At 35.8% G+C, this 14,980-nt stretch overlaps 1 pseudogene; it reads left to right on the top strand.

Annotated features, from left to right (window-relative positions):
- Positions 1-12,233: 12,233 nt before the first annotated feature.
- Positions 12,234-14,980, top strand: part of LOC102741382 (proteasome maturation protein-like) — a 32,262-nt pseudogene continuing 29,515 nt past the window's right edge.

Here is a 14,980-nt window from a genome sequence, read left to right as displayed (position 1 = left end):
TAATTATGACAAATCTATAACATGTTTCATTTTCCATTTCCCATATAAGCAGGTGAGCTTTTTTTTTTTCAGGTGAGTTTTAAGATAAAATACAAAGTCATTAAAGTCAGATGGTGGAAATAGATCTCAGTCATCCCCTCCACCACTGCTGGATAGGCCTCTGATAGATTTCTTTGCTGTACTCTCCTCACTAGCTTATGCAGGTCTGTCACTATACACCTAGGTTTCTTACCTAATGCTGGTAGCAAATGATTTTTTCTCTAGCAAGAAAATAAATCAAGCATTTAGCTGAGATGTGATGGGAGACATTTGTATCTGAACTGTAGCAGAAAAATCACATACAACAAGTACATCCAATTTCTTCTGTTAACAGAAAAATAATATAATAAATATCAGACTTTGAAAAGGTAGGAAACCTGTTCACTCTGAATAAATTAAAGACACCCAAAGTGTAGAAAAGGTTAGTTGGAGAAATGCCTAGATTAGATTTCTCTTTTTCTTTCCTTGATTTAAAATGAATCATCATCCACAGGGCTTTTTATTTGTTCTGAGATCAAGCATCAACTTGATGCCAACCTGTTCAAAAGATCACCACTCCTCAGTTCTCTCATGTATAGGAAGATTTTAGGGATTCAGAACAGCAACTGCAATGAAAGCTCAAAAAGAACTCAGTCTTCAAAATAAATGAATCTTCTTTGTTCTTCAGTTCTTCTTGCAAAGTGCTTTTGGTCCCCTGCCCACTATTTGTCTCTGGTACTGTGGTGCCATGGATGTCTGCTTGTCACTGGTCACCACAGTAGGTAACTGTTCTTATGCACCTAAACTTTTATCTTAGTGTTGAACATGGCCATTAATATTTAATTTAAAATATTCAAAGAGCCTTTCCTCCTATAGAATGTAAATTCTTTAAGGTTGGGACTTGTTTTATTTATCACTATGTCTCCAGCTTTTCAAATAGTTCCTGGTATATAATAGGTGCTCAAAAATAACTATTGAATTAATCAATTTATACATGTATGAATGAATGAATAAATGGATGGATAGATGATTTCTGTTAAGTTGGAGTGAAGATAGCTGTGATATTGTGGGTGTTCGAAAAAAGGATGTGGCTTAGGAATACAAGTATCTGTTCAGGCAATTAAACTTTTGTTTATCTAGAATCAGCATGTCTAGGAGTACTTAAATTGCCTTTACCGTCTCAAAAAGATATCAAAAGCAGAAGAAAAAAACTTTGTCCTTAGAATAAAAAGCCTGATTGTGTGTGTGTGTGTGTGTGTGTGTGTGTGTTCAACCATTTTAAGCTTCTGAAGGACAAAGCCTTTTGTATGTGTGTGGGATGCAATGGGCAAACTGGGTAAAATATTCAGCCTTGAGTGGTAGAAAGAAATTTTATGATTTTATTATTTAAATGTGTGAGTTTCACAGATGACTTTGGAAGTATATTCCAAATTAATTTATTTTGAATTATGGTGGTGGAACTTACAGTTTAAAAAAAAGAACCAATAAACGATGGGGGTAAAATTCTAGAAAATATCTAAATTGTTCAGGTTCTCATTTCATTTATACACAAAATATAACCTGCCAGCAATGAAAAGATTTCAGTGATTGATATCAAACCACCAGACTGACTATTTAGATCCCATTTATACAATGGCTCTTTTGTGACTTGGTTCACCCAGTCTTAACTTCCTACAAGACTTTGTCCTAAACCCTACCTTTCTGATTAGGTGACATTGAGTAGTACTTACTGGGAGAGGTTGCTGAGGTTTTGATAAATTTCCTACAACACTAGATATAAAGCAGCAGTTAAAACTTCACATTTAGAGACATTTTAAGTAAATTGAACATGCAGTTGATTAGATCTATGATCTAAGTGCACTTACCATCCCTTGCTTTTCTATTTCTTTTTAATCCTTAACAGATGGTACAGAATTCATTATGGCTCAGCTAGAATTACAGCAAATTTTTCCTTGTCACCAGAACAACATGCTTAATTCCTTAGAGAGTGAGTTAACTTCTGAAGCCTCTTAGAAAAGACTTAACTTTTAAGAAGGCAGTCATCAAAAGATGCGCCTAAGCTTATTCAACATTTTCTTCTCATTATGCCAATCTAGAGGGAAGGAATAAATAAATTAAAACTTCTATTAGCCAACAGCTATTTATTGAGCATCTATAACGTGCTTGCACTGTGCTAAGGCATAGATATTGAAAAAGAAAGAACAAGTTTTACCGTGAGATGCAAATATACTAACATATACTTAAAATATATGGGGTGCCTGGGTGACTCAGTCAGTTAAACGACCATCTCTTGATTTTAGCTCAGGTCATGATCTCACGGTCCTGGGATTGAGCCTCGAATGGAGCCTGCATGGGGCTCTGCGTTTAGCAGGGAGTCAGCTTGAGATTCTCTCTCTCCCCATCTCCCTCCGTCCCTCCCCATTTCTCTCCCTCTCAAATAAATAAATCTTAAAAAAAAAGAAGAAAATATATTGTACTAAAAGCTATGTTAGAAATAAAAACAAGGACTTTGGAAGAGTGACTAATTCCCCATGGGGCAGGGTGAAGCCAAAGGAATCCCATCTGACTATTAACTTTTTTCAGTATTATTTGCCAAAAATGAAAGTATTGTGTTCCAAAATTGCTTAGTTGATCTCTGTCTCTATTGCAAAAGAGGATAGGATTACTCTCCATAAAAAGTTACTTAATTACTTTAAAATACCATGGTTTATTTTCCCCCTTAAAGAAAAATGTATTTGATCTATCCATTAGTTAACTCATTAAGAAAATAAGATGTCTGAAGACATTCCTGCAATGTGAAGAAAGAAGAGCACAGGAATAAAAATATCAATGTTAAAAGGGCATTTGATAAAATTCAGCAACACATTTCTTATTTAAGAAAATAACAATGAATCATGGAACACTACATCAAAAACTAATGATGTACTGTATGGTGACTAACATAATTAAAAAAAAAGGTAAGAAGAAAATAACTGCAACAGAGAAGTGGAACCTATTTATCTGTAAGAAAGACTGTTCACCAACAATAGGAGCAAATACTATCCCAAATATAAGACTCTAGATTCACTTCAGTTAAAATCAGAAATTGGGTCAAGATGTCAGAATCACAATTATTTGACATATATTGGAATAAATATAAAAAATAAGATAATTTTCCTATCTGGAACACTTATTTTAAAATTTATAAGAAAGAATAAATACCTAATATTTGATGGGAAGGAAAAAAGTAACAATGTATTTTAAAAACTAGATATTAGAAAATAATTTAAAGCTACATTAAAAAAGTAATGTGGTGTTGGTGTACATTAGCAATAGATATGTTGTTCAGTGGAGTCCAGCAGTGTTCAAAAATAGGTCCCAGTATATATATGTGAGAATTTAATACAGAACAATTTTTATTTCTTTTTTCAGTGAAGAATGTGTGATTTATTTAATAAACAGTATTAACATGGTGGGGGCCATTTCTTGGAATGAAAACATATTCAAAAACAAATTCCATTTTCATTAAATAATATCTGATACCAAAAGCATTTTATAAATTATGAAGACAGGAAGAAATAACCCAGTAGAAAGATGGAGGGGGGAGGGAGTTGAGACAGTTTGGAAAAGAGCAAATGACCAACATCCAAATGAAAAGATCCTCTCTCTAGCCAGTTGTCTGGAAAATGCAAATGAATGTATCAGTGCATGCCACTTTATAACCATCAACAAACATATTGATGAAAATAAAGAAAAAACAGTACTCTTGGTAGCATCCTCATTGGAGGATGTGGAGAAATGTATGTTCTTACATTTGAGTGATGGAATTGCAAATTGTACATTTTTAGGGTGTTATCAGGAGAGACTTATTCAAATTCAAACATATATATTATACCTTTAATCTATTAATATCCCTTTTGAGAGACCAGCCCATGGAACAAAAACTACTAATATTTAAGGTCATAGGCATAGTGATGATTATTTCAACATGTCCAATGATATTTTCCAATGACAAAAATGTGGAAACAAAGTGTTCATCAAATACAGAAATTCTTGAATACATTATGGTATATCTACATGATAGAATATTAAATCAATGATAAAAAGAATGAATTACAGCTATGGTCATTTACTAGAGGAATTTTCTAAAAATATTTATGAGTGAAAATCAAGATGCAGAAAAATACATCTAGTGTGATACCATTTCTTGTAAACAGTGACAATAAAACTTGTATATGCATATGCATGTGTGTATATGGTTGACTATATTGATTATATATTTTGTGTGTATGTGTGAGAGAGATAGTTTTAGAGTATATTTGTGTGTATCTATAAATAGATATTATATGTACATATATTTTCAGGGTAAAAAGGATATATGGGCTTAGAGGTATCTGGGGTTGAAGTGGGGTGGCAAGTTGATACAGTATGAGGGAAGAAGAGAAAAAGTGTAAACAAGTAGAAAATTTTAAAAAATGATAATATAAAATATCCAAGATATATATTATTTTTATGCATTTATAAAAATTACATATGTATATAAGCATAAATACTTTAAAATAAATTCCTAAAATGATTACAGATTAGAAAACAACTAAATTACATTGATTTGCAATTAAATTCTCTTTTGAATAGAGTTTAACAAAACAAATATTGGTAGGCAATAACGACCACGATTTGTATAATAACTAGGGATATTTCAGTTTGCAAATTGTCATGGAATATAGACCCCCCCATTAAATGAAGCTCATGTATGAATGAAATAGTCTGTTGAATTGCTATCCCAATGTTTGGCAGTTTATAGGCATGTAGTAAATGATAATATTTTTTTCAGGAACTTAATCTCTGAGCATGGATTTTGGCATCTGATAAAGTTCAATTCACATCCTAGTTTAGCTCCTTACAACCTCTATCAACTAGAGTAAGCTGTTAGAGCTCTTTAAAACTGCCATTTCTGTAAAATGAACATCATGATGCTTAGCTCTTCCATCTATTTGTGAGGATTAAATAAGATAACACATATAAAGTTCCTAGCAGAGGGCTTGGTATAGAGGAAGTGCTTAATAAATACTCCTATAAATAGAGCTTCACAGTACAGAGTGGTGGTACAGTCATATAGTGGTGGAAAGCACTTTCCAATATCTGATGAAATATATCAAGCCAAACAAGACTGACAGGTAGTATATATGAATGAATTTTAGGGTATGGCTTTTGTTGCATCGAAACTAGTTAAAGATACAGTGAACCTCTCTTTCAAATGCTCCTCAATAAAAATTCACTTACCACTAAGGAACACCTCATTTTAGTTAAGTCTTCAATAGAATGAAGTCTGAAAGGTATTTGCTTTAATAGGATATTACAGTTATTACTGGGATGTCAGAACACTCTGAATTAGAAAAACTCTAGATCCGTAAGTGAATGCAAGAAAAAAAAAACTCTTGGATTCCCCTCCACACTTTTTTTTTGGCTTTCATTCAGTTTCTTTTCATCCAATCCGACATGTTGAAATATGACACACTGTGATAACATATCTTATTATGAGAGAGAGACAGAGACAGAGACAGAGGGAGAAGGAGAGACAGAGAAAGAGATCTGAATATGCTCACTTACAGTCTTTTTCAGACACCAAGAATGTCTATGTTGTTGGCACTGGTGTCTCAGCTCATTTTCACATGCATTGGCAAATCTCTGTTTAATCTCTTATTCTGTACAGTCTGTGTAAATGATGATTTAAAAAGTCTACATATGACTCCTATATTACCAGTAAACTGTACATTCCTTGAACAGGGTGAGCATAAACAACATGGCAAAAGGTAACTGGTCTAGAAGTAAGTAACTTCTGATTTCTCATATCTGAAACTAACTAGTTCTCTGACCTTAAGGAGTATAGACTATAGCCAAGACTCTTTGAATATGTTTTCTCATCTAATTCCCACAAATTACACCTCAAGTGAGATGTTATAATTCCCATTTTACAAATAAGGAAACGGGCTTGGATGAGCTGTTGTTACAAGTCATGGAGTCTCCAAGTGGCATAGATAATATTTCTACCTATGACTATCTTAAGACCACAACTCTAAGTCTTTTCTTGATAAACTTGTCCTCCTCTCCCTCAACTCAATTCCATCTTAACCAAAAAAAGTAGCCTATATGTGAACTCTTAACTCCCTTTTTTGACTGTAATTCTAGTCATATCCATATACTTTGGTTATACCAAGTGCCGAGTGCCTCAGAATAAAAGATTTTGTAAAACAAGAGAGGAACAAAAGAGAAAATCTTGAACATTTGAAATTTACTACTACATCCTAAAGCAAACTATTCTTCAGAGTGGATGTTTCTCTTTTATTTTTGGACAATTGGGCATTGCAACATAATTAAAATCTCTATAGAAGTTTCCTTTTCCTTTTGGCATAAAGCAGTTGTTCTTAGGGGAAGAAGGATATTAAAATAACCCTACTTTGGTACATGTTTATCCTAAAATTCACATCTTAAGTACTCTTCTATACAGTGGTCTTACAAAAGTTAAAATAAATATAAAAACCAGGGAAAATTAGTGACCAAAAATAGGACTTCTCTAATGAAAAGAACAGGAAAATGGCTATTTTAAGATTGAAGCTAGAGCACACAATTCAGTTTCTAAACTTGATTAGATTTCTTTACCCAGCCTGAGAAAAATGAGCCTCAAATCGAGGCAACTACAGAATACAGAATAAAACTATTCCTTTAAAAAAAGTGTCTTTTATGTAAGGAAAGGTCTGAAAGAACACCATCAGACTCTAAGATACTTGGCTGCCCAAAGTAATCCCATGAGAAATAGAGCTTGAATTGGGATAAAGAAAAAATAATGAAAAATAGCATTATCTTACTAAAAATACCCTGTACAGGGGCGCCTGGGTGGCTCAGTTGGTTAAGCGACTGCCTTCGGCTCAGGTCATGATCCTGGAGTCCCAGGATTGAGCCCCGCATCGGGCTCCCTGCTCGGCGGGGAGTCTGCTTCTCCCTCTGACCCTCCCCACTCTCATGCTCTCTCTATCTCATTCTCTCTCTCAAATAAATAAATAAAACCTTTAAAAAAATAAAAAAAAATTAAATAAAAATAAAAATACCCTGTACAATAAGGGAACATTTTGTAAAAGGAATCATAGCTGTAATCATAAGTTACCTAAGATGTTTCATTTCTTTATTCTGTCATATACCTACAAAATAGTTGCTATAAGTAGTGACATTTATCTTAACGTTTCAAAGAAAAAATATTGCTTATCATTCTTTGTCATTTCTCCTAGTTGCCTATTTCAGCTAAAAATCCACTGATAATTACATGTAAACTCTCACACGATAGAGTGGTATATGTTGTCTCGTATTTCTTTGTCAAATCGACATTTAGCATCCCTACCTCTACACGGGAAAATGAAGAACAAACTGAGCAGATTTGGTAAATTGAATTATTCTTCATGCTTCTTATATCCATGCCCCAATGTTTTATCCTTCCTGTATCCAAGTCCTTTGCCATGTACTTTGCAGCGCTTACCCTAAAATGGGTGAAGCTTAGTTCCCTGCCCATTAACATTGAGTTTGGCCCTGAGACTCTCTTTCCAATATGGTGAGGCAGAAATAACAGTGTGCCACTGCAGAGCTTAGGCCTCTAGAGTTCATGTGGGCTTCTGTTTGTGTGATCTCACTTCTGGCCTTTTCATGAGAAGAACCTTCATTAGACTGTTGGATCCGGGAGGAGAAAGAGAAACATGAGGTACAGAGCTACCCCAGCCAAGCCCAGCCTAGATCAGCCAAGCCTGGGGAACCCAAGATAAGTGAGAATTAATGACTGCTCTTTTAAGTCATTAGCTTTCGACTAGTTTGTTATACAGTCATTTTTGCCAGTAGGTTAAATGATACAGCAGATATATGTGAGATCTGATACAGGAGATAGCCCCACACACATCTACATACACTCAGCAACTACTGTGTTCTCATGCCGGCAGGGTTTTTACTTGAGGCTTTAGAGCTTTTTTTAACTCAACTACTTAACATGTATTGATGCTATGAACCCAGATGCGGAATAAAATCAAGTTTTCCTTTACTTTCCTCTAAGTAGCAGGAGTGCTTGTTATATAATAATAAGCGTGTCAGTCTATGGTATACTCTCAAATATCCCATAAATCCCCTTCTTGACACGTATCCCATTTGTAATACACTATTAATTTTATTTAAATTTCTGCTTTGCCCACTAGGATGAATAATAGCCACAAAGCATGGTGGCCTTTGGTAGTCACACAATGTTATAAGGAGCTCTTAATATCACCGTTTGAAATGAAAATGAGATCCAGAGATGCTAAGTAAATTTCCCAACATCACACAGCTGGGAAATAGGAACACTCAAGTTCAAATCCAAGCAGCTTTGTTCCAGAACCCTTGCTCTAAAGCATTGAGAGAGAGCACACAATCTGGGAGGTCATTATTCTATCCCTAACACCTTGCCCGGCACATGACACATGGACATGGAACAGTTGTTGAACGGTGTGATTGAGCATGCCTGAGCTAAGGTAGCATACATACTATGGAAAGAGGAAAGCTAATATCATGTTGAAGCCAACTGTTTTATTTCGTTAACACTTTTGAGTATAACCGAAGCAGCTGCTGTGACATATGCTGATGATTTACAAGCTGGCAAAAATTGACAGATATGGTCCCTGCTCTGCTGGTGCATACATTCTAATTGTTGGAGATAGAAATAAATAAGAAGTGATAATTACAAAATATGAAAGTGCTGAGAAAGAAACAAATAAGATGATAGAAAATAATGGGTACGAGCAAGAGACATTTTATTTTCTTAGTGGTCAGGAAAGGCCTCCATTTATGAGGACACATTTAATCTGGGAGCCAACAAGTGGACCTGGGACCTTTAATCCAGGAGCAGGAGAGGTGATCATTCCAGGAAGAATGTGTAAGGGTCCTGAAGCAGGAAATCCCTACCATCCTACTTTTTCTACATCACTGCTAAAATCTTCCAATGCTCTGTCCACATTTACTCTGTCCATTTCTCAATATATTCTCTACATCGTAGCCACAGTGATCTTGCTCAGCTTGTTCTGTTATTTTAAAGAAGAGAAAAATACTTCTGAGGCCTGCAAGTTTGGCTCAGGCCTTTTCTCCAAAATTCATCTTGTTCTGTTTTGCTTTCTGTTCTCATCATCTGTCCTTCCATCTCTGTGCCTTGTCATGCCTTGTCATACGTTAAATCTGCACACTTACATGCCTCATTTTCTGCCTGGGTCCCTCTTTTTTAGATAATTTGTACTAAGGAATTAGTATCTCAACAGCTTTCTGTTCTCGTCATCTGTCCTTCCATCTCTGTGCCCTATCATGCCTTGTCATACGTTAAATCTGCACACTTACATGCCTCATTTTCTGCCTGGGTCCCTCTTTTTTAGATAATTTGTGCTAAGGAATTAGTATCTCAACAATCCTTGTTTTGTTTCCTAACTATATAAAATTCCTATTTGAAGACATTCATAGCACTGTGCATTACTCCTCTGTATATTTGCCACAGTTAACATTTTATAGGGGTGTGTGTGTGTGTGAATATTGGATAAGTGTAAATTTAATGAAGTTAGGAACCATGTCTTTTTGTAATTACCATTATATCCCCAGTGTTGTGAACAATGCTTGACACGAAATAGATGGTTAATAGATATTTATTTAGCACATTGAGTAAAAGTTGTTGAAGAATTTTAGGCAGGGGATTTACATGGTACAATGTATTTCAAAATGATCACTTTTGCAGCCTTGAGAAGAATGAATTGGGGAGAGGGGGGCAAAAGTGAAGGAGAAAACAGTTCACAGGCTGCTGCAGTGGGCTGGGTGAGAAAGAATTGTGGGTGGGTATGGAAGTGATGGCAGAGCAGATCTCAAAAAGTTGTTGGATTTCAGATGATTTTAGGGAAAGAGTTTGCAAGTTTTACCAATGTTGGCTGAGAAGGATAAAGGAAAAAAATGAATTAAGCATAATTCCTAGGTTTCTGAAAGCATAGTGATATTTCTGGAGATGAGGAAAATTCATACGGATGGAGTTCTGTCACTGGGGACATTAGGACTGATTTTAGCTATGTTAAATTTAAGATGTCTTTTATTTATTTATTTTTAAGGATTTTATTTAGTTATTTGTCAGAGAGAGAGAGAAAGAGCACAGGCAGTGGGAGTGGCAGGCGGAGGGAGAAGCAGGCTCCCTGCTCATCAGGGGCTCAATCCCAGGACCCTGGGATCCTGACCTGAGCTGAAGGTAGACACTTAACCAACTGAGTCCCCCAGGCATCCCTAAGATATCTTTTAAATGCTCAATGGGCAATGTCAAAAAGACAGTTGAAGTGAATTATCTGGAGGCCAAGAGGAGAGTGTTCAAATGCCAATATACGTGTATACGTAGGCATCATCAGTATTTCGATTTCAATGAAAGTCATGGGAAAGGCAAAACCATGTGAGAAGGGAGTATAGTAAAAGAGGGTTTAAGGCTAATTCCTGAAGAATATCTATATTTAGAAATAAGAAATAAGAATTTTAAGAAGGACAGAGTAGGAAATATTTTAAGCAAAGAATGCAGAAACATCTGGATAACCATATTGCAAAAAATAAAAAAGGAACTTTGACCTCTACCTCTCTTTATATAAAAATTAATTCAAGCTGGATCATGGACCAAAAGAAAAAGCTAAAGCTCTAGATGATACAGAATAAAACACAAGAGTGTATTTTTACAACTTTGGGTTAGGTAATTTTTAATTTTTTTGGCCAGGATCCAAACTATGCTACACTTAAAAGGAAAAGAAACTGATAAATTAGACTTAAGACTAAGAGCATTTGTTCTTCAAAAGACATTAACAAACTGAATAAACAAACAACAGACTGGAAGAAAACTTTAACAATTTATATACTTGACAAAGAATTTGCAGAATATAAAAGGAACTTCTACAATTCAATAATAAAAAGGCGAACAACCCAACTTAAAGTATTAGCAAAACACTTCACAAAAAAATACAAAATGCTTACTTGTAAAAGCTCTACCTAGTGTGACATTTACCTGTCTCTCTGACCTCATTCTCTAGCACACTGTGTTCCAGCCACCCTGCACCTTTTCCCGTTACTTGAACACACTCTTTCCTGCTTCCACAACTTCGTCCTTGCTGATCCCTCTGCCTGGAACATTTCCCCCTTTATTCTTCACCACATCTAGTTCCTTTTTATCTCTCAAGCCTCAGTTTTAAAGTAGTTGCTTCTGAGAAGACATGCTGGCCCAGCCCAGGGAAAGCTGTTCACCCTTGGAACCCTATCTATTGCCTTATCCCACTTCATTTGCTTAGAGCACATATCATGTACCAAAATTCTCTTATCCCTTTGTTCCTATCTTATCTCTTTCCTCTGTTGGACTCTTGAGTTTCAAGAGCAGAGACTATATCTGACTTGTATTATTCCGGTGTCCTCAATTCAGAATATGTGTACAATAAGTATTTGTTGAATAACTGAATGACCGAAAAAATAGGAAGAAATGAAATGAAATGAAGTGAAATGAAATAATACAATGGTGTGCATTGGATTCCCAGTTCCTCCAGTTGGACAACTTAGAGCAGATTTCTTTCCCTCCCCACCCCCCAAAATGGGTGAAAATACCAACCCAGCATGTCTGTAGTGAAGATTTCTTGAAAAGCCTCATGAAATGAGCCCAGAACAGTGACTAGCCATTAAGAGTATCTCAAACACAAAAAAGCTTAGAATTGGAATGAAGGGCCAAGAAGCTGGGACCAGACCCCTTGCGTTTGATTTCTGACTCTACTACTTCCTGGCTTTATGAGTTAGGCAAGTTCCTTTACCTCTCTGTACCTCGGCCTGCCCACCTGTAAATATTTGTACTTACCATATAGAGTTACCGTGGGGATTAGATGCGTTAGCACATGTATGGGTCTTAGGAAAATGATTGGCAATGGTAAATGGTCTAAAAGTGTTTGTTAAATCTGTGTTGGTCTTCCTTGAAGCATCTTTTACCTGGAGGGTATCAACCTGAACTAGTTATTAACAGCTCCTGGCATTGGTTCTGATGTTAGCCCACCTATCCCATGCCCCACATTGCTTAATTAAGTAGATCTGCAGGGTGAATGCAGCCTTGGGATGGTTTTCTCTGAACCCAAACTCCTGAATTTCTGTCCCTTCTGCCTCTGGGTCAGCCACTTCCCGTGTTCCCCGTCCCTGCGCGCATGCACCCTTATAATAGAGCCACTGAGAAGTTCTGCAAAGCTACCTGTAACCAAATTGGACCCAGCAGACCTATTCGGCACTACGCATGTAATGTAAGTGAAAGTATCAGACTTACATAAAAGTTAAAAGCATTTTTGCCTTGAAAACTCATGCATCCACTAGCTAGATTCTTCTATTAACATTTCTATACATACCACATACTCAGTTCATCTAGCTGTTCATCCATCGTTCATCTTGTTTTACATATATTTAAAAGCAAGCTGCAGACACCAGCACTCTTCACTCCTAAACACTTCAGCATGAATATCATTAACTTCATGTCAGCATCTGATTAGCATTTTTAATTTTTTTTCTTTTGATGTAAAATTTTCCTACAAAGAAATACAAAAATTATAAATATGCTGTTAAATGAGTTTTGACAGTTGCATACAACTATGTAACCTAAACCCCTATCAATATATAAAATATTACCACCACTACAGAAAGTTCCCTAAAGCTTTTCCCAGTCAACCTTTAACTCTACTCCCTAATAACAATCATTGTTCGATATCCCACCACTGCCCCCCCATAGATTATTTTTCTTGTTTTGGAACTTCAAATAAATGGAGTAATTTGGACAAGGCTTCTTGTCCTCAGCACGAATTCTGAGTTTCATTCATGTTTTTGCATGTGTCAGCAGTTGCTCATTTTTATTGCTGTGTAGTATTTCATTATATGAATATACCACAGATTATTTTTATCTATGCACCAGTGAATGGACATACGTATTTTTTCCAGTTTTACACCACTACAAATAAAGTAACTTTGAACCTTCTTACACAACTTACTTTCTTTTGTGGATATATATTTTTGTTTCTCTTCATCTACATCTAGGATTCAAATTGCTGGGTTACAGAGCAGGTATATATTGAACTTTATAAGGAAATATAAGACTTTCACCAAAGTGATTATAACACTGATAACCACAATGTACCAGAATTCCAGTTTTTTACCTCCTCTCCAACGTTGGATGCACAGCATCTCACAGATTTTGCCCAATCTATGTGATCTGTCCTGTACGTTCTTTCCTCAGATATCTATGTGGATTGTGCCCCCACATACTACCAGTCTTTGCATGGTGACAGATGGTAACTAAACTTGTCATGGTGATCACTTCATAATCTATATAAATGTTGAGTCACTGTGTTGTACACCCAAAACTAATATAATATTATATGTCAACTATACTTTGATTAAAAAAAGTCATTTTGTCAGTGCAGCCTTTCTTTTCTATCATATTTTAAATTTAAATTGCTCTCAGCATCCACCTTGCCAACCACCAACAAGATTATCTCCCTTACTTCCTTAATTTTCCCGGAGAGTTTACGTACTTGTCAGTTTATCTGTTCCCCCTAGTGGAATGTGAGCTCCATGAATAGCAGGGAGTGTTTGCTGTTTCTTCCGTATGTGTTTAAAAAAAAAGGTGTATTCTGATACTGTACGGTGGATTGTTTTATAATGTAAAATGTAAATACCTGGCTCACAGTAGCACTTAATATATATTTATTTGAATGAGTGAATGCCTAGAAACAACTTGTGGAGTGGATAAAGCACAGCATTAGTCTCCGTGCAAAAGTGTACTTGTAGTAAAAATTCATCTAGCGACAAATTTGAGATACTTGAGTTAAACCTGATTGCCAATTAGAATGTGTCATTCTTTTCCTTTGCTTGAACCTAAAAAGGGACAACAGATGTGATAGTAATTCATCATGACTAGTAGTAGATGCTTTGATGCCTAGCAATGAAGGAATATCTTTGTCAAAGCCAACAACTAAAACTTTTAAGAGAAGAAGTAGATAGTTTTCCAAACTAATTTTAACATCTCTTAAAATGTCTGGAAGACTTAACATGGTAAAAATAAAAAGTCTGTGAAATGTTTGCAGCCCTTACCTCATTATGTATTGTGTATCACTCATACAGAAGAAACACATATGGCAGCTTAATTGTATATTGTTTCTCGAAATTGTTTTAAGATCTTCTTATCTTCCCAGCATTCTCTGCCTTGTTAATGAGGTTCTCATTTGAATATATTGAGAAAAGTTTCAGAATTGGTATAGCTGTTCAGTGAAACACTGTTAAACTTTTACTTCTATCTTTTTGCTCTCTGAGTGTTTTATTTTCTTTCGGGTATATTATAACTTTGACTCTTTTTCATCAGAATAAGGCCATAAATTCTCAAGGTAGTAGCCTTAATAGGGATATATATCATATATTGTGTTTGCTTTAAAAATTGTTTACACTGGGCGCCTGGGTGGCTCAGTTGGTTAAGCGACTGCCTTCGGCTCAGGTCATGATCCTGGAGTCCCCAGATCGAGTCCCGCATCGGGCTCCCTGCTCGGCAGGGAGTCTGCTTCTCCTTCTGACCCTCCCCCCTCTCATGTGCTCTCTCTCTCTCAAATAAATAAATAAAATCTTTAAAAAAAATTGTTTACATTATTGAATACAGAAGTCCTACTTCCAAGCGGTTAAGTTCTAAAAGGCGGTTTGAGAATATATTTATTTCTAAGTCCACAGAGTGTTCAAGGCAGGGAACATGGATACACAACTGACAGTTAGGAAGTCTGTTGTCGAACTGGAGGGTATTATGTTGAGTGAAATAAGTCAAACAGAGAAAGACATGTATCATATGATCTCACTGATATGAGGAATTCTTAATTGTAGGAAACAAACTGAGGGTTGCTGGAGTGGGGGGTGGGGTGGGAGGGAT

The sequence above is a fragment of the Leptonychotes weddellii genome, chromosome 10, assembly GCF_054177405.1.
Source record: "Leptonychotes weddellii isolate Sample4059 chromosome 10, ASM5417740v2, whole genome shotgun sequence".
Classification (NCBI taxonomy): domain Eukaryota; kingdom Metazoa; phylum Chordata; class Mammalia; order Carnivora; family Phocidae; genus Leptonychotes; species Leptonychotes weddellii.
This window is presented reverse-complemented; position numbering and strand designations above follow the sequence as displayed.